Source organism: Balaenoptera musculus, chromosome 2 (assembly GCF_009873245.2).
Source record: "Balaenoptera musculus isolate JJ_BM4_2016_0621 chromosome 2, mBalMus1.pri.v3, whole genome shotgun sequence".
NCBI lineage: Eukaryota > Metazoa > Chordata > Mammalia > Artiodactyla > Balaenopteridae > Balaenoptera > Balaenoptera musculus.
The window spans coordinates 94,933,024-94,956,046 of record NC_045786.1 but is presented as its reverse complement, the minus strand read 5'-3'; positions in this window follow the sequence as shown (position 1 = coordinate 94,956,046).

The window sequence follows — 23,023 nt, the reverse complement described above, 5'->3', positions numbered from 1 at the left end:
TTCCCTCTGTGATATTACCAAGGTGCTTCCATATTTAGATTCTGCTGTCTTATCCTCTGTAGTTTAATTTCAGATTTTCTACTTCTAGTTGTTATTATCATTTAAAATTTTTTTGATTTTGTTTTTGTAACAATGCTCTTGCACTCCCTCTGCTGGCCTTGCTAATTAACAAAGCCAGTGTCCAAGTGGTCCTGATGTGTATCAGTGATACCGAATGGATGACTGGTGAAAACAGATGCAATTTTGTGTTGGAACCCAGTTAGAAAGTCACACTGTTTGGCCTTCATAGGAAACAACAGGCCAAAAGAAAATTTGTTTGTGGATGGTGAAAACAAAAAGCATGATTACTTTTATATTTTCAAGAAAGAATTTAGTGAAATGGACAAATTCACAAATCTTAAAAATGTGTCTCACTTTTCAAAACAATAAAACCAGTTATCCATATTCTATTTAAATGTATACACATTTAGGAAAAGGCATATTTTACTACAAGGTGTTATCAGTTTTGAGTCTCTGTGTTTACATGCTGGAGGGTTAAATGAAATGTTGCCTGGCTTTGCTGGTAGAACTCTGGACCTCGATTAGATATGCAGCTGTCTGATGGGTCAGCTTCCCACTTTCTAGAGTTCCATTATGGAGTTACAAAGAGAATGACAGCACTTGGCAAATCCCAGGCCTAATCATAGCATAGAGAAGTGACTTTTGGAAGGTACATTACCAAGCAATTAGGACCCATTTAATAAATTACCCCTTATAGAACACTTTGAACCCTAGTGGTCTGAAGAGGTTAATGCACCTCCCACAACTGAGTGCTACTCACTTTCCAGGGGTACCTTCAAGGCCACAGTTAATCCAAGCCTTCTTCTCATCGATGGCCTCTTAGTCTTGAGCCACTTCTATAGTCTGGCATCAGTAAGGCCACACACTTGCATTTGGTCAGTGCATTTCACACGCTTCATTTTCTCACAGCTGCATCCATTGAGTGGAGTGTTCATGAGGCCAAATGAGTTTGTGCTGCACGTTAACTTCCTTTGGCTTTCATGCTTCTTATTTGGAGTCTTTCTGTTTTTCTTATTTATAGAGTCCTAACTTCTGGGTTTAGTTTAAATGTTACGTCTGATGTAATATAGTTTCCTCCAAAATTGTTGGGTAGCAACCACATTTTAAATGAATCCAATACACAAAATTAGGTTTTAGGATATTATTAAATTTGGAAAAAACCCACAGTAGATATGTATTTGTACACTGGAATCTTAACAAGGTTAGACACTAAAAAACATTAAAATGTAACTGTAAGGGAGAAAAAGCTTTGTTTGACACTAGAATGTAATTAGACTCGTCAGATTTTATTTTTAATTTTTAAAAACAAATTCAACCTGAGTTTTGGGGAGGAAAATGCTGATGAAACATTAAGCATTTTTATTTAAAAAGATAGTCAAGGGATGGAATTGGAATAGATAGAAATATAAAATTCTTACTGTATGTTCAAAATGGCTGACATGGCTTGAACACATCACTGGTCTGCTGAATGATATTCCTGTAAATCATGATCAAAATCATCATGATTTCTAGCACATTTATTGAATATTTATTCTATCCAAGGCTCTGCTGAGAGCTACAGGAGATGAATAAGACATGGCCTATGCTTTAAGAAGCTTATGATTGTATTGCAGAGCTCGGATGGAGGCATGTGGAAAAAGAAAGATAATGAGTAGAAGATTACGATACATACCAAGATTGAGTGCACATGGAAGTTTCTAAGAGAATTCAGAGAATGAAGAGGAGTCTCTGTTCAGGAAGCCTTGATGGAGACTGTGGAATTTGTTCAAGGCTTTTGTTAAGATTTTGATAGGAAAACTATCATAGGAAATGGCTAGAAAAGATTTTAGAATCATACAGTATGTATCTTGGTTCATCTTCAAAATCAGACTGATCTTTGAAACTAACGGGTTTTAATCAAAGCTGGCTTTATAGGAGGAGTATAATTTATGCACTACTGTTTTAAAACAATTAGTGTGAGTGTGTGCGTGTGTTTTTGTATGATTGAGCCCAATTATTGTAAGTCTACACTCATTAGAAGTAATGTACCCATGGAGACTAGCAAAATAGTATGTAGATGTGATCTCAATTTAAAATAGAAAAATCGATTCAATACACTCTGTATCAGCCCTTCAAAAAATAAAATGAAATGCCCCAATATTGAGAAGTAATTAAGGTTACCTTTAGTTGTTATGTCTGTGAACATATTTCATAGGATAAGTTTGGGAGGCAGCTTTTCAACATGAGAGCAGACGTCAGTACATTTTTTAGAATGTTCTACTTTGCCTTATCTTTATTACATACAGAAAAAGAAATAAGACAAAACACATTTTCAGTCAAATAATGTAATATAATATGGAAAGCACTGACTGTTGTCAACCTGATAATCAGGATATACTTTCAAGGGTTTTTTTTTTTTTAGCCAATATAACTATAAAATGACAAAATACCCTTTTCCAGGATATTTAGTGATTCACTGGGTGAGTCATACCTTTTAAAAAATCTCTGCTCCTTTCATCGTAACTTGGAAATTTTCCATATTATAAACTGTGTTTTCTTATGTGCCCATACGAAACAAAGACTATGTTTGTAAATCTAGCTTCCACATGAGTCTACACTATTATTGCAACATGGGTTTATATGGTCTGAAAGTCTTTTATATTTATTCTAAATAACTTGATTCTTATCCAAATTTTAAAAAATTTGCCCAGAGGTGAGACAAATTCTTTACCATGTTATAGCTTCAAAGTTTTATGGAAAGACCTGAGGGTCATGTAGCACACTAGATGTGGTACGCCATTGGGTATGACTTCCCTTGTTGTGTCTTGAAAGCTACTTCTCCTTCCACAGCAGAGTTGCAAATCAAAAGTGAACTACTATTTTTTGTGGTAAGTAAACATTTGAAAAACTGGAGCCCCACTTTTAGATGTGGTGGTGAGATTATATCACTCTCCATTCATACCTAGAAGCACCTTAATCTGATCATTTATTCCATAAGCAAAGCATTACCACGTACATTATTCCCCCTTGTTTTTGCATTTTGCATTATTCACACTAACGCCAAAGCAGATTTATTAATACTGGCCTGCAAATGGCATTATTCCTCATACTCTGAGAATTTACATCCTGGGATAAACAACACTTATGGAGCAATAAATGTAGCACAGGTGGAAAAAAATCACATTGTCTGCAGCATTTTTTTCCTTCTGGGATTTTAAATGCATTCAAATTGTTGACCAGCAAAACTTACTGAATGACCACTGTGTTTGCGCACTGCATCCCAAGATACAGAACTCTAAGAGGAATTCTTTTCTTCAAAGAATGTAAAGACTAGCTGGAAAAGGACTGACACACAGGAAAGACCAGCAAACATAACAGTACTCTATAAGCACATATTAAATAGTATGGTGCAAACTATTCATGGTCTAGACATGCACTGTCCAATATGGCAGCCACTTGTTACATATGGCTATCGAGCATCTGAAATGAGGTTATTGTGGGCTAAGATATGGAAACAACCTAAGTATCCATTAATAGGTGAATGGATAAAGAAGATGTGATATATACATATATATATATATATATATATATATATATATAGTAATATTACTCAGCCATAAAAAATAATGAACTCTTGACATTTGTGACAACATAAATGAACCTTGAGGGTGTTATGCTAAGTGAAATAAGTCAGATGGAGAAAGACAAACATCATATGATTTCACTCATATGTAGAATATAAAAAACAAACAAGCAAGCAAACAAACAAAAAAACAAAATAAATGAACAAACCAAGCCAAACAAAAACAAACACATAGATACAGAGAACAGGGTAGTGATTACCAGAGGGGAAGGAGTGGGAGGGTGAGGAGGGTGAAATGGGTAAAGGAGATCATCTGTACGGTACGGTAATGAATAGAAACTAAATTTTTGGTGATAAGCATGCTGTAGTGTATAAAGAATAGAAATATAAGGTACACATGAAACATATATTATAAACCCATGTTACCTCAATAATAAATAAATTAAAAGAAAAGAAATCTGGTTATTGTGAGTTGAAAGTGTTACAAATGGGACTTCCCTGGTGGCCGCAGTGGTTAAGAATCTGCCTGCCAATGCAGGGGACACGGGTTTGAGCCCTCGTCTGAGAAGACCCCACATGCCGTGGAGCAGCTAAGCCCGTGCACCACAACTACTGAGCCTGTGCTCTAGAGCCCGCGAGTCACAACTACTGAAGCCCGCGTGCCTAGAGCCGGTGCTCCGCAACAAGAGAAGCCACGGCCATGAGAAGCCCGCGCACCGCAACGAAGAGTAGCCCCTGCTCACCGCAACTAAAGAAAGCCTGTGCACAGCAATGAAGACCCAACGCAGCCAAAAATAAATAAATGTTTTTAAAAAAATGTGCTATAATTGTAAAATATACACTGAATTTAGAAGACATAGTATGATAAAGGGAATGCAAGCTATCTCATTAATAATTTAAAAATATTGATTACATGTTAAAATAATATTTTAGATACATCGGGTTAAATTAAAATATTATTAAAATTAATTTCACCTGGCTTTAATTCTTTATAGGTTTTTAACCTGACTATATAAAATTTAAGATTACAGATGCACCTTATAACCCACCTTATATTTCTATTGGATAGTGCTGCTATAAACATCAAAGAATAGACTCAGCAGCAAGTGCTTAAAAATCTGAAAAACTAGAAAGAACAGGCAAGATCTCAGCTGGGTCTGTAAGGATACACACATAGGCTTTGAATTAGAAGATGAGAGAAGGGTAAGTGTGTTCTAGGATAGGAGAATAAAGTAAATGAACAGATGTAGGATGGTAGGTGTTGGAAACCAAAGTTTTATTTTAGGTAATAGTGCACAGTGTTTTGTTATCTTATAAGGGGTGACAAATTCCGAGCACTTAATCTACTAATAAACATAGCTGCCAATTATTGAGTGCTTAGAATATGAAATTTATATACATAAATTTTCATTTAACCATCACACCAATCATATAAGACAAGTTTTATCATATCTATTTTCCAGATGAAGAGACTGAGGTTTGGATTGGCTCAGGGACTTAGTGAATGTCATAAAACTAGGAAAGGATTGATCTTAGTGTGTCTGACCTCAAATCTGTACTAGAGGCAGATTCACCATGAAGTTCATGAAGCTTTACACTTCTGGGTCCCACATGTGTATGTATCGTTCCATGGGAGACGCTCAAGGAATGTGTTCACATGGTCATGTGCTTTTGGAAAATTTGCCAAATTAAACCATTTTCACCATAATCAGTTATGTCTGCTCTGTTTGCCTTCTGACTTCCCCTGATATGAAGGTAGTGTTGGATCAACATTTTGGAGAATCTGGCTAAAGGGAGAGTTCACTTGGCTATACACCTGGTTTGGGTCTAGGGGGTTATTTATGTGTTTCACAGTTGCTTTTATGTGTAGTTAGGTTTTTTCTCGCCCTCCTAGCGTCGGAATAGATAACCGTGAGTTCTCTTACTGTCCACTTTACCAGCTCACCTGGGGTCTTGACCAAGGGTGTAGAGTCAGAAGTCAAATTGTAATATTGACTTGTCCTATGGTACCAGAGGATGTAGGTCATGGAAGAAAAAGACAAAAACTTTAAATGTAAAGAGCCAGAACTAGTTTGTGGGATATCCTTCCAATCCCTAGATGTGTAGAATTATAAGTGGAGAATTCCATTCTCATTGAAATCTAGTAAAAATGAAATATCCTACTTGATTAAACAGCTTCTGCAATTATAAAATAAGGCACCATTAATTTCCTTTTTTGATGTGAATCATGCAAAATAGCATTTAAGAACTCCTGTGTTTTTAGCTGCAAGCCTGTAATAGGGCTCTGAACAGTATGACCATGTGGTGTCACTTGTTTTTACATCCTAATGTATAGTATTTTGTTTTAGCTCATCTGATATGCCTTGTCTTGATGGAGTCCGGTGGTTCCAGATGATGCAACACGTCAAAATTGTCATTGACAGAGCAAAATGGACTGAAGCTTTTCTGAACTATTGATAGTAAAAAACAATTTCTGATAACCATGCTATATAAAAGAATGCACTTTCTTTTTCTTCTATTATAAAGTTGGCATATAAAGAGGTATGCAGCCAAAAAGTAGTATTTTAGAGGAGATGTTAGACAGTTAATGAATGGAACCATTATGTTATTTTTCTGGGTTTTGTGACATTTGTGGTACTTGTTGGCCTTTAGTCTTTGTAATTTGTCATAATTTCTTTCTTATCCTATAGAAAGATTCACTTTTGGACCTAAGTTAGCATTGGCATTTTTTTCTTGCATACGGTTTCCTAAATTGTATATGTATCAGATGTTGTAAGATGTGAACTCATCCTTGAACTGTACTGTATAACCTCACAAGCATTATTGTGGACTCTGGGGAAGCATATATGAAATATTTAAAGGTCACAAACCCCTAAAGAATATGCAGAGGGAAAGCCTGTCTATTATGTTATTGATTCTTGCAACTTCCCCTTGCAAAACAGTGGGTCAGACAGTGAACTCTCCATTATGCAACGAGAAAAAGTAGAGCCCAGACAGATACTACATTACATATCCCAAATTCCACAATTGAGGCTGATGATCACGTTCATTCCATCATGAAGAGATTAGACTGTCTCCAACAATGTAGCAATGCAGAAGCAAGAGAGAGAGACAGACAGCCAGACAGCCAGACTGAGTGAAGGAGGGTGGGAAGAGGAGAAGGAAATAAATGAACTTTTATTGAGGGTCTGACTCTGTGTCAGGCCCTGTGTTAGTCACTGTCACGTGATTATCTTAGTTAATGAATCTTCAAATGTCTGTAATATATAAAGAAGTATCTATGATGCATTACATGCTTACTGCCTGATTTTATGACTTCATGAGACCTGTCTGGGCTGCTCATAATCCAATAAGGAAGGAGGGCAAAAAGAGGGCTCTGGAGTCACACTCAGAAAGTCCAGATAGATAGATCAGGAAAACAAAAATTCACCCATCGTATTGAATGACACTAGATATCTTCCTTGAAAGTACAAATACTTTCTACGCTGGGGAAACAGCACTTACCAAGTGCAAGATCTGTAGTCAGTCACTATGGTGTAAGATACATGATCCAGGCTTACAAGAAGCAATTCTTTTTTTACTCATTTAAGAAAGCAACTTAACTTAGATTTAGAAATGTGCATTTTGCTAATCATTGTGATGTGAAACAATAGTTTTGATTCATGTTTGTTGAATTTTTTTTGTATGCGTTCCTGAATTTGACACCTGGGAGCTACAAAATGATTTTTTAAAACTGCCAACCAGATTGTTTTAGGATCCAGGAATACATGCCTTTCAGGGACTGTCCATAATCATATTTATACACTGGATCATACTATTTTTTGTGACTTTTATATCCAGAGACCGACTGGGCCTATCTATCTGCTCAGTGTCATCTTGAGTATGAAGGACCTCACAACAAACACTGCAAGGGGATATTCCTAATCCTATAAGAGTATCTCCCATGTGTTTTTATTTTGCATCTATACACAGTAGATATAAAATATATCACCCTCTGCCTATACTCTACGCCACTACTTCTTAATGTGGCTTTCTTTGGAACATATCCTGAAATTGCATTTTCCATATTGTGGGCGAGTTGCTTTCAAATATTGTTTGATGACCTCATTACATCAAGTATCATCAAAGGCTCTCATATCATGCTATTCTTTGAAATAGTAGAGGGAACTTAATGTAAATAATATTTAAGTAAATAGAATCAGAGGCGGGCCCCACAATACAAACCATTTTGAATGACTGAACTTACAAACAGGTAAGAAGAGTTTAAATATGAGAAGTCTGCAATCCATGGATGCCTGGATCTGTAACAGGGAAGAACCTTTGTATTCTATTAGAAGTTAGCCACTAAAGGGATGTTGCCTATAAGCTTAAATTATACCTACTGGCCCATCTCTGGGAACTCTGCCTTCCAGGGAATGAGCTTTAAGCTATAATACCTTTGTTTAGCTCACAGGAAACATCCTGGCCAAGCCCACCTGTGAATGACTGCAGGAAGGAAGAAATTAACACATCCCCTCTGGAGTCTGACCGGAACCAGGACCTTACCCCTCCACTTTCAGTATAAAAGAAGCCTGAAATCTAATACAGGGAAGATGGTTCTTTGGGACACTAGTTCACCATCCTCTCAGTCTGCTGGCTTTCTGGATAAAGCCTCTGTTCCTTGCCCCAGCAGCTCATCTCTCGATTTATTGGCCTGTTGTGTGGCGAGCAGTATGAGTTCAGTAACAGATCTGGTCCTTTCTGCTTCTTTGCTTCTGTTGCCTTCACCGTGAGGAGTCTATTATACGTGGAGTGAAGAGACAACGCAGGCAGGACGGTGAAGTGCCTGTTTCAGCTTGTGGTGTCACGCTCAAAGCATCCTCTCAGACAGTGCCTGAGAGAATGGACACCTGACGATTATCACCTTAAGGGGTACACAATGTCCTCAAAAAACAAGCAAGCGGCCATGCCAAAATATTCACCTTGAAGTCAACGTTATATATATCCACAGAGTATATTTCTGACATTGCAGTGAAATTTAAGGAGGAAAAAAATTTTTTAAAACCTATTGTATAAGCACATTTTCCGTAAGTCCTTTTTGCTAACTTAGGGGCACCTCCACAAAATTACAATGGGCTTAATCAATTTTGAACTCTCTGGATGGAAAAGTTTAATCCAGACATTCAAATGTCTTGATATCCAGGAGCATTATCCTGCAATAATTATTGATGCCTTGATATCCAGGAGCATTATCCTGCAATAGTTATTGATGACACCTGAGGTACAAGAATTTGGGCTGAACTGAGTCAGTGAAAATTGTCCAAGAGTCCAGTTTCAGTGCAGTGAGCTGAAGTCATCCAAAACAACATCACTACGGTACTATTGTTAACTTCTTAAAGTCATTTGTTGCCAAGGAAAATTCTGAGAAATTATACTTCAGTAAATTTTGTTCACTGACATCAGAAAGGGCTGGCATTGGAGAGTGCTATAGACAGCTATAAAATTAAATATGAGTACCTAATTTTTCATAAAGATTCCAAATGATAATTTTTCAACCCCAATGTTTTTTGGAGGTTTGAACACTAGATAAAAATTATCACATATTATTAATTTACATAAGTGCATTATGTAGAAATGTAAATATTTAAAAATTTTCATTATCTATTTTATACCAAGAATGAAAACTTTAAACAAGTTCAGCTAGAAATTATTACACCTTGTTACACGACAGCTTACTCTATGGATTATTCCCTGATTAAAGCTCTCTGCCCTGTAGTGCCCAATTCCCTTTTGCTCTGCATGCATCAGAACTGCTCACTGCAACCCTGGCTTAGAGATGTGGCTCTTCCCCATTCTGGGGAGTTTTACATGTAGTCATACAATTGTCGTACTTAATAGATATTTATTTAATGCACAGAAAGAAGCGAGAGTCTTAAAAAAAACCTCATTGGTATACTTGGTCATATTTACTACATAAACCATTCTTAAGAATATGGTAACTTGATTTATAAGTTTCCTGCCAGTTTTAGCCCCTGTTCAATTTTCATGTTTGCGTCTCCACCCTGAGTAGAAACGGAGGCTATGCTGGCATAATAACCAGTAAATGGTTCTATATAGTACAAGAAAGAAAGAAGTGGATTTGTTGGCACATGACTTAATGGCATGCTGCTAAAACTTTCATTTTCATTTTTTGTCAAAATTGCCAAACAATCAGATGGAATTTTCTTAATTTTGACTTGACTATGTAACCATTATGAGCATCTTTTGTGAATTGTGTGCATTGGAATATTAAAAAACAAACAAACAAAAAAAGCAATATCAACTGCTTCCAAGTTTACAGTCTTGTATTTGCCATTTATTTGTGAATGATGCTACCAGACCTGAAACCAGACTCCTCACCCCTGGAACTAGTTCACTGCTCCTTGTTTTCTGTTTTGAAGTGGAGGGATTTACATGCAATGCATTTGTTTGGACTTTCGAAAGAGTTGATCTTATCCACCTTGGGGGTCATTTGTTTCTGAACTCCAGGCATCAAATAAAGGTGGACCTATTGATCAGATGATTTGAAGTCATGGATGGGGACACCCAGGCAGTAATTTATTTTATCAAACTGGTGAGCATAAAACCATAGTTTGGGACCAAAATTTATAGCTTATTTAAAAATGGTAAAATTCTGAAGACTTGGTTTTAACTTAAAACATTTCTTCAAAGATCTGTTCATTGTTAATGCTCAGAAAATATTAACCATTACAGTCAATCCTTTTTCTACTTTACTCTTCTTTTGGAATACTTTTGCTTGTTATGACTCAGATAGGAATTACTTTCCCATGAGCAAGTTATTATAGATTTATCTAAATTAAATCTTATTCCATTTAAATTTTTTCCACCTAAGATCTTCCATTGTGCTTGCAGTTCTTTCTATTTTGGTGTTCACAGCTATTTACTTTTTCCATCATGGAGTTAATCTGGACATTTCATTTAGCACTGGTCCCAACCCTATTCCTACAGAACCCTACTGCCCCCAATTTAATGATGCATTACTAATAGCTGCTTATTATTTATAGTCCATCAGTCAAATTGAGAATAATCCTAATGTGACAGAATCTTACCAATGTCTCTATTCATTTTTATTTGTTTCCAACAGAAATCCTGGAAACTTGAAGAAGCTGCTTATAGCAATCTCTATTAAATAGTTTTCATGGTGTGTTTTGGAAAGAAAATGGCATATTTGGGCCATTTTTATTTGCTTTGTGTAAATTTATGCTACTTGGAATGAAGTCCTAAAGATAAGTCCTCATCTAGTGCAAAGAAGAGGGGAGAATTGGAACATCCTATTTTGGAGAACCTGGTCCACCTTTATTACCTTAAGGGCGTCACTTAAACTTTTCTTGCCTTAGTCATCTCCAGACTACCTTCCTTCCCATCCACATTTGTGGAAGCTGGAGGTAAAATGGTATGACACAGTGAGAATAACAAGAAAGAATAGATATAAATAAGTTTGGACAATCAAAACCACTTACATGCAATTCTTTTACAGGAAGATGACTTTGATAACCCACTCTTTGAAGGACATACATTTTAGGGAGCACTTTATAGTATTCTGCCTGCTCCTTGTGATACTAATGGCACGTATGTACGTGGAGTATGTGGCATGTGCACGTTTCATTTGCAAAATAAGAATAGTCTAAGGAAATATTTTATTATAAAATTTATTGCTGTCAATATTATATATATATATATATGTTTTTTATATTTCATTTATTTATTTATTTGGCTGCGTTGGGTCCTAGTTGCGGCGCACGGGCTCTTTGCTGCGGCGTGCGGACTTCTCTCTAGTTGTGGTGTGCAGGCTCTAGAGCGTGCAGGCTCAGTAGTTATGGCACACAGCTTCAGTTGCTCTGCGGCATGTGGGATCTTAGTTCCCTGACCAGGGATCGAACCCAAGTCCCCTGCGTTGGAAGGCGGATTCTTTTCTTTCTAGTTTTTCTTATTTATTTATTTATTTATTTATGTATTTACTTTTGGCTGCGTTGGGTCTTCACTGCAGTGTGCAGGCTTCTCATTGCAGTGGCTTATCTTGTTGCGAAGCACGGGCTCTAGGCACGTGGGCTTCAGTAGTTGTGGCACGCGGGCTCAGTAGTTGTGGCTCGCGGGCTCTAGAGCACAGGCTCAGTAGTTGTGGTGCACAGGCTTAGTTGCTCCGCGGCATGTGGGATCCTCCCGAACCAGGGCTCAAACCCGTGTCCCCTGCATTGGCAGGCGGATTCTTAACCACTGCGCCACCAGGGAAGTCCCTGGAAGGCAGATTCTTAACCACTGGACCACCTGGGAAGTCCCTCAACATTATATTTTAAGATTCAGGGTGAATTCCAAGAAGTCTTAGAGGGAGTTATTATAGCAAAGGTAGTCTCTTCCAGAAAGAAGTCTCAGGCATCCACTTATGCTCTGTAGGAACTTGCTCCCTTAGTGACTGTCTGGTCCTTTAGTGCCTTCAATTTTCCCTTCTGCTCTGTCTCAATTGCCATGAGCTTGCAACAAATAAGGGCTTTTTCTGTGTTGAAAAAGTGTTGGCTTGACTCTCCTATTTGCAACCTTTAAAATTTTGAATATGTAATCTGAAACCACTGGTACTCATTCTTTTCTGCAATCTTTTATCTGGTTCCTAGTATTCACCATTCTTAAGAAATAGCTCTCGTACAAATCCCCGATAGCCTTGTGGATGGAGTGTGGGGTGGTAAATACGATGAAGCTGAGCTTTTGAAAAGCCACCAGGAATGGTATGCTCATTAAGACTGGGCTGGCAGTACTGAAAGTTGATGCCTCAGTGCTTCTGGTTGGAGCAGAGGTGGTCTGGCAGTACTGAAAGTTGATGCTTCAGTGCTTCTGGTTGGAGCAGAGGTGGTCTTTTTGGAAGACAGTTAGGTGCAGCTGCTTGAAAAGAACCCAGATGCCATAAAACCTCCAGAGCCTGGAATTCCTCAAAGCAAGTCCAGTTTATAGATTCTTACACTCATGTACAGAAAACTAGTAAGACCCTGAGCTGAGATATAAATTTACTGATTCCATAGCTAACAATTCTATAAAGTTCTGATATCAATTGGAGCAGAAATAAATGAACTATTTTCCCTCTAAGTTCTAAGATCTAGTCTAGGAGTAGGAGGTTCATGACTCCAAGAGAAAGAGGGAGGAAATTACAGTGACCCTAGGCTACATGAATTTACACTGCCACTGTCTTCCTGTTTTTAGTGTAATAGAGGTCATTCCCTATCCCCCACTTTGTGTGAATGAGAGAAATACCAAGTAAAAGCTTTACATTACTCAGCAACATGAAAAAACAATTCACTATACAGCCTTTGCAACAAAAAAGCAGCTTCTCGTGAGATTCTTGAGACAATGAGAAAGGGGTTAAGGACAATGCAAATTTTTATTAAAATAAAAGAATGAAATAAATTCTGAGTACTATGGATACTTATATAGCACAAATCTCAGGAAAGGGTAACAAGGATGGTTAAAGAAACAGGAAGTTTTACATACTATAAAAGTGTCCAGAAAAGACAGAGAAGTAGAAAGTAGCTTTAAGTGGAAATCTTTAGCTTTTTGAAGGCTCTAGTGAAATCTACCAACTAATAGGAGAATAGGAGGTCACACTGTGAAATTAATAACCAGTAAATTTAGAACAAATAAAACAGAAATGTTTTTGCACAGCATTTAAGCAGCCTGTGGCACTGACAACTGCAGGAGGTCAGGGAGTTAAATGCTGCCGAACCGGAATTAAAGAAGAGCAGAGTAACATTGTCATTCTTACCGTTGTCATTTGGACGATGATTTGGGTGACTTCATCTTTTGCTTTAGAATTTAATTATGATTGCACTTTGTGAAAAGCTAATAGGATGTAAGACAAACAGCAAGAGTGAACGTAGGTAAGGGCCCCTCTCTGTGGGCCTACAAACATATTGAACATAAGACAAGTATTAGATGATATCAACAGCTGCTGAGTTTCAAGATCTTGCAGATATATGGGTAGTCTGAATCTTGAGAAGGTTTCATTCAAACTTCCCATCGTCAGGAAGGACAACATAAACTAATTCTTGGGAAATTAGAATTCCTTTCAATTTACAAAATCTACTTGAAGAAGGAAATTTTTTTCATCATCCCACTCCCCCCAAGTGCAATATTTAGTAAACTATTGTCTCCTCCTGATCTGTTAACCCCAGCTGGCACCCCACAAACAATATCTCTTGGCAAATATTGAGCTTGAAGGTGTTGCTCTTATTGGTCCATGGTCCATTGTTTTTCACATCTCAGGAGCAGCAGCACCTCGTGTGGATACAAACGTTCCACCTAAGATCATTACTGCTTCAAGCATTGTAGCAGCCAAGCCCTCGTCCCAGTTCTACAAATGAGTCATTTTACAACAGTCTTAAATGTGACTTTTAGTTTTATTGCTAACCATAATCAATGCCTGGCCATTGATTATCATCAACCTTTTTATGCATAGAAGGAGCCGTGGGTACCCCTCCTTACCTCTCCACCCCTAGCATATTATTGTCAGGTTGAGTTAATGTTCAACTAGGAATTACTTAGTGTGATGGGGAGGTAAAAAGATAGGGACATTTAATTTTTCATTATTCTCTTCCTTGCCATAATTAGCAAAGGTGTAAATATTAACACCTCTGATCTAGACATGAGTTGAAACTATCATTCATAAACTTGTTGCCATGGAGGCCACATTCTTCAAAAATAATGACACCTGACCACTTCATCCAGCATCTGAATTTGTTCATATTTTGGCTGCTAAGCATTCTGCTTTTCTGCTATTGTAATATAAACAATTGAGCTCCATTAGTTTGTATTATTTTTCATTAACTTTAGAACTGTTAGGTTGAAATTGAACAATGTATTTTTTTGGTTATTCTTTCTCTCTTTTTTTCCCCTTTTTAAATGCAGTTGGCTTTTTTCCTCCCCTAAATAAATAATTTTTTTTATTTCAGTATTTTCATTGTAATCATGGTTCTAATTGACAGCTTTATAATACCGGGGGGCACAGTTGAGGTCTCTTTTTCTTTTCAAACACTCTTCTCAATCCACAGCAAGGGCTGTTTTTCTTTGTTTCTTTGCTGTCTGAGAAGAGGCAGAAGATCAGAGAGAGTTCCTGGCGGTGGTAGAATATTACATTCCATTGTAACTAGTGGTTTACATAGACTGTGTAACTATATAGTCTGTGAAAACAATTCAAAATGACTTTTCCTTTTCCTGTGAAAATCCAACATTTTCATAAACTCAAGGAAACGTTATGGTTTTGAAAACCTGAAATATTTGTATCCACTTTTTAATTGTTGATGTGACGATGTCAAACCACCATGCTGGATATTTTTAGTACCTATCCCCATGACTGATGTTGTGTGTAGAAATAAGAAGTAAGGGTATCACTCCTGGCAGAACTGGAGTGAATTAGAAATTCCGTTTTCAAGACATTTTAAAATATTCACTTTTTAACCTCCTTTTAAAGCTACTTCTTGCTGTATTTTGCAAGGGTGGGGATTTAATGCATGATGCCTACACATGTGTACATAATATTCTCTACATTTTGTCTTTAATATTCCTTGGTTTTTAATTATTAAAGATAAGTATTTGAATTATAAATATTCTAGTTATACAGGAATAGGCAAAGCAGGCATATACCCTCAGGCAAAATTCTTCCATTATCCATAATCCTTCTGCCTCCTGCCTCCGTTTCTCAGCTTCCTATCTTTATGTCGCCTCAAAAAACACACAGAGGCATTCTTTTAAACCAACCTTCTCCTCCCCACTTAAACCATGGAAATCCCTTCTCAATATGTATAGAGGCCTCTTCCTTGAAGTGGGATGTCATACTTGTCCTAAATATAATAAAGTGCTATCTTCAAGGCATTTCTGCATCCAAAACACTCCCCAGAAACCTGCCGAGCCCTCCCATCTAACCAGTCTGAATGTCACAAATCATAGCCCAGAAACTGCTTTATAGTGAATCATTAACATTGTCAGGAATGACTTGGCAGAGAGAGAAAGCTTTCCATTATTGAACTGAGGGAGAATATACAAATGACAGCATTGTCATTCCACTCCTATTGTTTTATAAAGCTCAGAACTGATTAGTAAGAGTTTATTACAGAGGAATACGACTATGTATTTCACACAGAGCATGCGTTGTGCTAGGTAGTTTTGTATGTTTTCCCTTACATTTTTGGAGCTTCATCGTTTATGTAAATGTTTTGTTTTAAAAATTCTGCTTGCAGCGCTGAGTGAAGTTTTATAGGATGAATAAAGGTGTTAAAATGGGCATATGGATGTATGCAAAATAGCTGACCTAATTATTTGTAGGTGAAAGCCATTTTTTGAGGCCACTTGCCTGGGATCTGGATCTCAGTCCTCCTGATCTTTTGCCCAGCAGGGATGACTAAAAATGACAGGATGCTGCACCAAGGATGGGCGAGAATGAGTTTGGATGAATGTTCTCTGTCTTATCTGAGCTTACATTCTCCAAAACCAGAATGGTTAATAAAGAGTTGATTGCCTAATATTCCTTTGCCTCCTTTACCTTGTGTTTACGTGTATAGTGGATATGGTGGTGCACAACTAGATTCCCACTGGGATAGAGGCACTCATTCCCCAGGGGCCAGAGTGTTCCTTGCCACTGGCTTACTGTTGAGTGATCTTCTAAGAACTGCCCATGGCCAAAGGGAGTTATCTTTCCCAAAGTTACAACCCTTCCCCAGGCCCAGCCTGAATCCCATGACTAAACCATGCCTCTAGATAGCCTCATCCACCAGAGGGCAGACAGCAGAAGCAAGAAGAACTACAATTCTGCAGCCTGTGGAACGAAAACCACATTCATAGAAAGACAGACAAAATGAAAAGGCAGAGGACTATGTACCAGATGAAGGAACAAGATAAAACCACAGAAAAACAACTAAATGAAGTGGAGATAGGCAACCTTCCAGAAAAAGAATTCAGAATAATGATAGTGAAGATGATCCAGGACCTCGGAAAAAGAATGGAGGCAAAGATTGAGAAGATGCAAGAACTGTTTAACAAAGACCTAGAAGAATTAAAGAACAAACACCTAGAAGAATTAAAGAACAAACAGAGATAAATGATACAATAACTGAAATGAAAAATACACTAGAAGGAATCAATAGCAGCATAACCGAGGTAGAAGAACAGATAAGTGACCTGGAGGACAGAATGGTGGAATTCACTGCTGCGGAACAGAATAAAGAAAAAAGAATGAAAACAGCCTAAGAGACCTCTGGGACAACATTAAATGCACAACATTTTATAGGGGTCCCAGAAGGAGAAGAGAGAGAGAAAGGACCAGAGAAAATATTTGAAGAGATTATAGTTGAAAACTTCCCTAACATGGGAAAGGAGCTAGCTGCCCAAGTCCAGGAAGTGCAGAGAGTCCCAGGCAGGATAAACCCAAGGAAAAACATGCTAAGACACATAGTAAGCAAGTTGACAAAAATTAAAGATAAAGAAAAATTATTAAAAGCAACAAGGGAAAAATGACAAATAATATACAAGGGAACTCCCATAAGGTTCACAGCTGATTTCTCAGCAGAAACTCTACAAGCCAGAAGGGAGTGGCATGATATATTTAAAGTGATGAAAGGGAAGAACCTACAACCAAGATTACTCTACCTGGCAAGGATCTCATTCAGATTCAACGGAGAAATCAAAAGCTTTACAGACAAGCAAAAGCTAAGAGAATTCAGCACCACCAAACAATCTCTACAACAAATGCTAAAGGAACTTCTCTAAGTGGGAAACACAAAAGAAGAAAAGGACCTACAAAAACAAACTCAAAACAATTAAGAAAATGGTCATAGGAACATACATATCAATAATTACCTTAAATGTGAATGGATTAAATGTTCCAACCCAAAGACACAGGCTCACTGAATGGATATAAAAACAAGATCCATATATATGCTGTCTACAAGAGACCCTCTTCAGACCTAGGGACACATACAGACTGAAAGTGAGGGGTTGGAAAAAGATATTCCATACAAATGGAAATCAAAAGAAAGCTGGAGTAGCTATACTCATATCAGATAAAATAGACTTTAAAATAAAGAATGTTACAAGAGACAAGGAAGGACACTACATAATGATCAAGGGATCAGTCAAGAAGAAGATATAACAATTATAAATATATATGCACCCAACATAGGAGCAACTCATTACATAAGGCAAATGCTAACAGCTAGAAAAGAGGAAATCAATAGTAACACAATAATAGTGGGGGACTTTAACACCTCACTTACACCAATGGACAGATCATCTGGACAGAAAATTAATAAGGAAACACAAGCTTTAAATGACACAATAGACCAGATAGATTTAATTGATATTTATAGCACATTCCATCCAAACACAGCAGATTACACTTTCTTCTCAAGTGCACACAGAACATTCTCCAGGATAGATCACATGTTGGGTCACAAATCAAGCCTTAGTAAGTTTAAGAAAATTGAAATCATATCAAATATCTTTTCTGACCACAATGCTATGAGATTAGAAATCAATTACAGGGAAAAAAACGTAAAAACACAAACACATGGAGGCTAAACAATTCGTTACTAAATAACCAAGAGATCACTGAAGAAATCAAAGAGGAAATAAAAAAATACCCAGAGACAAATGCCAATGAAAACACGACAATCCAAAACCTATGGGAAGCAGCAAAAGCAGTTCTAAGAGGGAAGTTTATAGCAATACAATCCTACCTCAAGAAACAAGAAAAATCTCAAATAAACCATGCCTCAACTGGCAATATTTCTGATGGACCATCCCAAGTTCAGAACTCCTCATGCGATTGGCTGTGGTCTCTGCTGTGACCGCACTGCAATTCAACATTTCTCTCTGACAAGTCCTGATTCTTTCACTTCCTTACACATATGATATCCAAGAGCATTCTCCAGTAAACAACTCGTATACAAATCTCAAGCTCAGAGTCTGTTTTACAGGAAACTCAACCTATGACAGTTGACACTAGGGATGGTCCTAGGAGGTAGGTTCTAAAATGAAATTTTGGAGTTGAATTATCTACTCACTGGCTGGTGACTAGGACACCATTGCTGGTGGTAGGTAGGGTATCAATAGTCTTGAGATGCCACAGTGGTGCAATTGTTAAAATTTCACTGATCTTGAATTGTGATGGGATATTATTAGCAGAAGAAAATGCATTGCAAGGTGTAATATCACAGGTGTTTGAGAGTTTAGGAGTAAATAGTAATTAAAAGACTACAAAATTACATAGCTGTTGCTGCAAGCTATCCATGCATTGGAGAAGACATGAAAGGCTGAGGGTGATTAATCACCAAATTAAGGTAAATTATTAAGGCTCCCTTAGCAGCATATAAAGAGACTCCCATTTCCTGTAGCTGGAAAGTAAAAAATCTGAGGATCTGACTTAGGACTTAATAATGAAAGTAGATTACCTCCAGAGAAGGTTGAAATTTTAATTCCAAGTTGTCTCTGACAAGATTTGGGCCAGGAGTGGGACACTTGGTCAAATAAGCTTCAAAGTCTTGAATCTCCCGATTATCCCGGCCCTCTGAGCCTGCAGAAGTAGCCTATACCTCCCTGCTAAAAGTGAATGTTTCTCCCTTATTTGAAGAAGATAACATGTGCCCCTTCCCTCAGAATCTATTCCCAACTCCCCTCCTGGTTACCAAAACAATAACAAGGATTAAGTCACAGCATATTCCAGCTGGGGAAGTGTTGGGCTTGCAAGATTTAGGCAATGTGTACCTGTTTGGCCCAGGAGAGTATGTATGGAAACTGGATCCTGGAGGTGCTGAATTAAGGGGGCAGAACATAAAGTTTGAAAGGAGAGAATTCATTGATATAGGACCACTATTCTGTGAGAAGGGTATAATACTCTGTCAAAGGCTCTAAGAGAAGGAGCAAATATACTACTTTTAAGTTTAAAGAAACTGACAGTCCACACCAAGTGAAGTAGAAAGTACCATGGGTGGTGGCAGAAGAAGGGATCAAAAGACCCAGAGAAGTGGGAATCCTATAGTGGATGTACATAAGGCTCAAACCCACCACCTGAATGTGTTCTGTGGGAGGACCTGGATGAAACTCTGTTTACCAAAATAAGGAATGAATTGGTGAGAGGGACAGGAGAATCACTGAAATGCTCAGTGTCTGTCCACTGTAAATCAGGGCTCATGGTGGGAGATGCTATTATAAAAATAGTTTCCTTGAAATAATAGGGATGATAAGATACAGAAATACTAGAGGCCAAGTGGTGGCATATTAACATCATCAGCAAGGTATGTGCAATTTTCATAATGAGTGACAAGGCTGGAAGAGCAGCCAAGGAGACCTTACCTGCAGAGAGCTATGGAGATGGTTAACAGAACCTGGACCACTAAGGGCAAGACAGATGGGTAGTTGACAAGGGAATTGCTAAATCTATAAAAACAAAGGAATCAGGGATGGATGATCATAATGCTGAAAACAACTCCCCCAATAATAAGTCATGATCACTTGCCCAGTTTCTGTACCTGAGCCAGTTTACAGACCCAAAATTCCTTAGGGAGGACTCTACCACACCATAAAGAGTACATGATTCTCTTCGTCTTTTCCCAAGGGGACATTTGACTCATTTACTTGGGTAGCTATTCACTGGGGAAGGGGAATACCCAGATATTTTTAGGGCTGTTGGCCTAAACCCAAAGCCTTGTTTATGACCCACTTAGCATGAGGGTATCTAGGGCCAGGAAATAAATAAAGTTCTGGCTCAGATATAAGCTCAGAATGGGTCCACTGGGTCCATGGACCAACTCAAAGGTCACTTTTGGAGTCTCAGAATATATACTTGGAACAGACATTTCTTGGTATTTGGTAGAACTCCCACAGTTTTTCCTTGGTCTGTGGGATTAGACCCATCATAGCAGGGAAAGCCAAGTAGAAGCCTCTGAAACTGCCTTTCATCCTAGAAAATAAAGCAAATGAAAAAATATATACTAGGGTGAGTGGCAAGAATTAGTGCCACCATTAAAGACCTAAAGGACAAGGGATGGTGGTCCCATTGGTACCCTTATTGAATTCAGCATTCTGGCTTTTACAAATACCAGACTGATTCTGGAGGAGGATGACACTGGACTAGTGAAAACTGCTAGAGGAAGAATATATATGGACTCATTGATGGTGGCAAAATGTTTCCATGTTTGGTCAAGGTCCTGGAAAGAGAAAGATTGGAAAGGTAGACTCAAGAAGTTTTGGGGAAGAGGCATTTATACGGACATATGAGTATGGTCACAGAGTGCGAAGACCTTTATATCACATGTTGATATTCACCAGAGAGAATCACTATGGAAGATGTACCAAATGACCAAATAGATGGAATAACGAGCGAGTGGACATCAGCCAGCCTCTGTCATTGGCTGCCTGAGTGCTGGCACAATGTACACATGAACAGAACAGCCACGGTGGCAGGGATGGGAACTATGTGTGAGCCCAGCAGCATGAAATCTCATTCACCAAGGCTGATATAGCAGCTACTACTGCCGAATGTGAAATCTGCAAGCAAAAGAGACCAATACTAAGCCCTCAATATAGCACCAATTCTTGAGGAGATCAACAAGCCACTTGTCAGCAAGTTGATTACAATGGATCCTTTCGACCATAGAAGGGCAACAATACATCTTGATTCGAATAAATAATGTTCCAGATTTGGATATGCCTTCTTTTCAGTCCACAGGGCCTGTATCAGTTTTCTAAGCTGCATTACAACTTACCACAGATTTAGTGGCTTAAAATAACACATTTATTATCACATTTATAACACATTTATTATCTCACGGTTTCTGTAGGTCAGAAGTCTGGGCATGGATTAGCTGGGCTTTCTGCTTCAATGTGTCACTAGGTTGCACTACAAATGTTGACCAGGGCCCTGATCTCATCAGTGGCTTGACTGGCGAAGGATTATTTACAATCAGTGCCACTATCTGAAGGCCTACGAGGTATTTAATATTCTGACGCAGGATTTCACACCACACTGCATCAGATTGTGCTTGTGTGCAGTGGACATTTAGCCACGGGGTTCACTGGTTCTATCAAATACTATACCACTTAGAATCTGCTGGTCCATAAAGCAATGAAACAGCTTTTTGAAGATATGTCTAAGGCATCAACTTGGAGATGATACCTTGAGAGGACAGATCTCCATCCTCCATGATGCAGTATATAACCTAATCAATGACAATTTTATGATGCTATGTACCCAAAAATGTAGAATACATAGGCCTGGAAACCAAGGGTAGATGCAGGAGTGGACTTTTTAAAACATCAGTCCCAGTGACCCATGGGACTTTGTCCCCACAACTCTGCAAGTCTTGAGGTGCTGGTTTACAAAAGGGAACACTTTCACCAGGGTATACAGTAAGAGTCCCATTAAACTTGACTGCCACCTGGTCACCTCATACCCCCTGTGCCAGGAGAACAACAGGCAAGAAAAGAATCACTATTCTGGCAGGGCTAATTGACTCTGATCATTAGGAGGAGGTAGGGCTGCTATTACACAATGGGGACAGGAAAAATACCTTTAGTGCTCCTTTTGTACTCTCCTCTCCAATGGTGATGGTAATCAAAGATGGGGACCTGCCAGACGAAACAAGAACACCGACTTGAAAAGATATCTCCACCCTCATGTTCATAGCAGCATTTTTTACAAAAGCCAAGACATGGAAATAACCTAAGTGTCATTAACAGATAAATGGATAAAGAAGTTGTGGTATATACATACAAGGGAATATTGTTCAGCCATAAAAATGAGAAAATCCTGCCATTTGTGGCAACATAAAGCTTGAGGGTGTTATGCTAAGTAAAATAAGTCAGGCAGAGAAAGACAAATATGTATGATATCACTTATATGTAGAATCTTAAAAAAAAACCCATAGAAAAACAGATCAGCTTTGTAGTTACCAGAAGTGGGGGATGAGGGATGGAAGAATTGGAGGAAGGTGGTTGAAAAGTACAAACTTTACTAGGGGTGTAATGCACATGATGACTATAGTTAACACTGCTGTATGGTATATAGGAAAGTTGTTAAGAGAACAAATCCTAAGAGTTCTCATTACAAGGAGAAAAATTTTTATTTCTTAAAAAAAATTTTTTAAAGTATTGTATCTACATGAGATGCTGGATGTTAAAGTTATTGTGGAAATCGTTTTATAATATACGTAAGTCAAACTTCTATGCTGTAAAGCTGAAACTCATACAGTCATATATATTCATTACACCTCAATAAAACTGAAAAAAATTACATCCACATTCATATGCTAATAAATATTTTCACAAATGACAATGACGAGAAGGAATGGATTTATAGAGAGAATGGCAATTCTACTTGGAATTTTTCCTGCC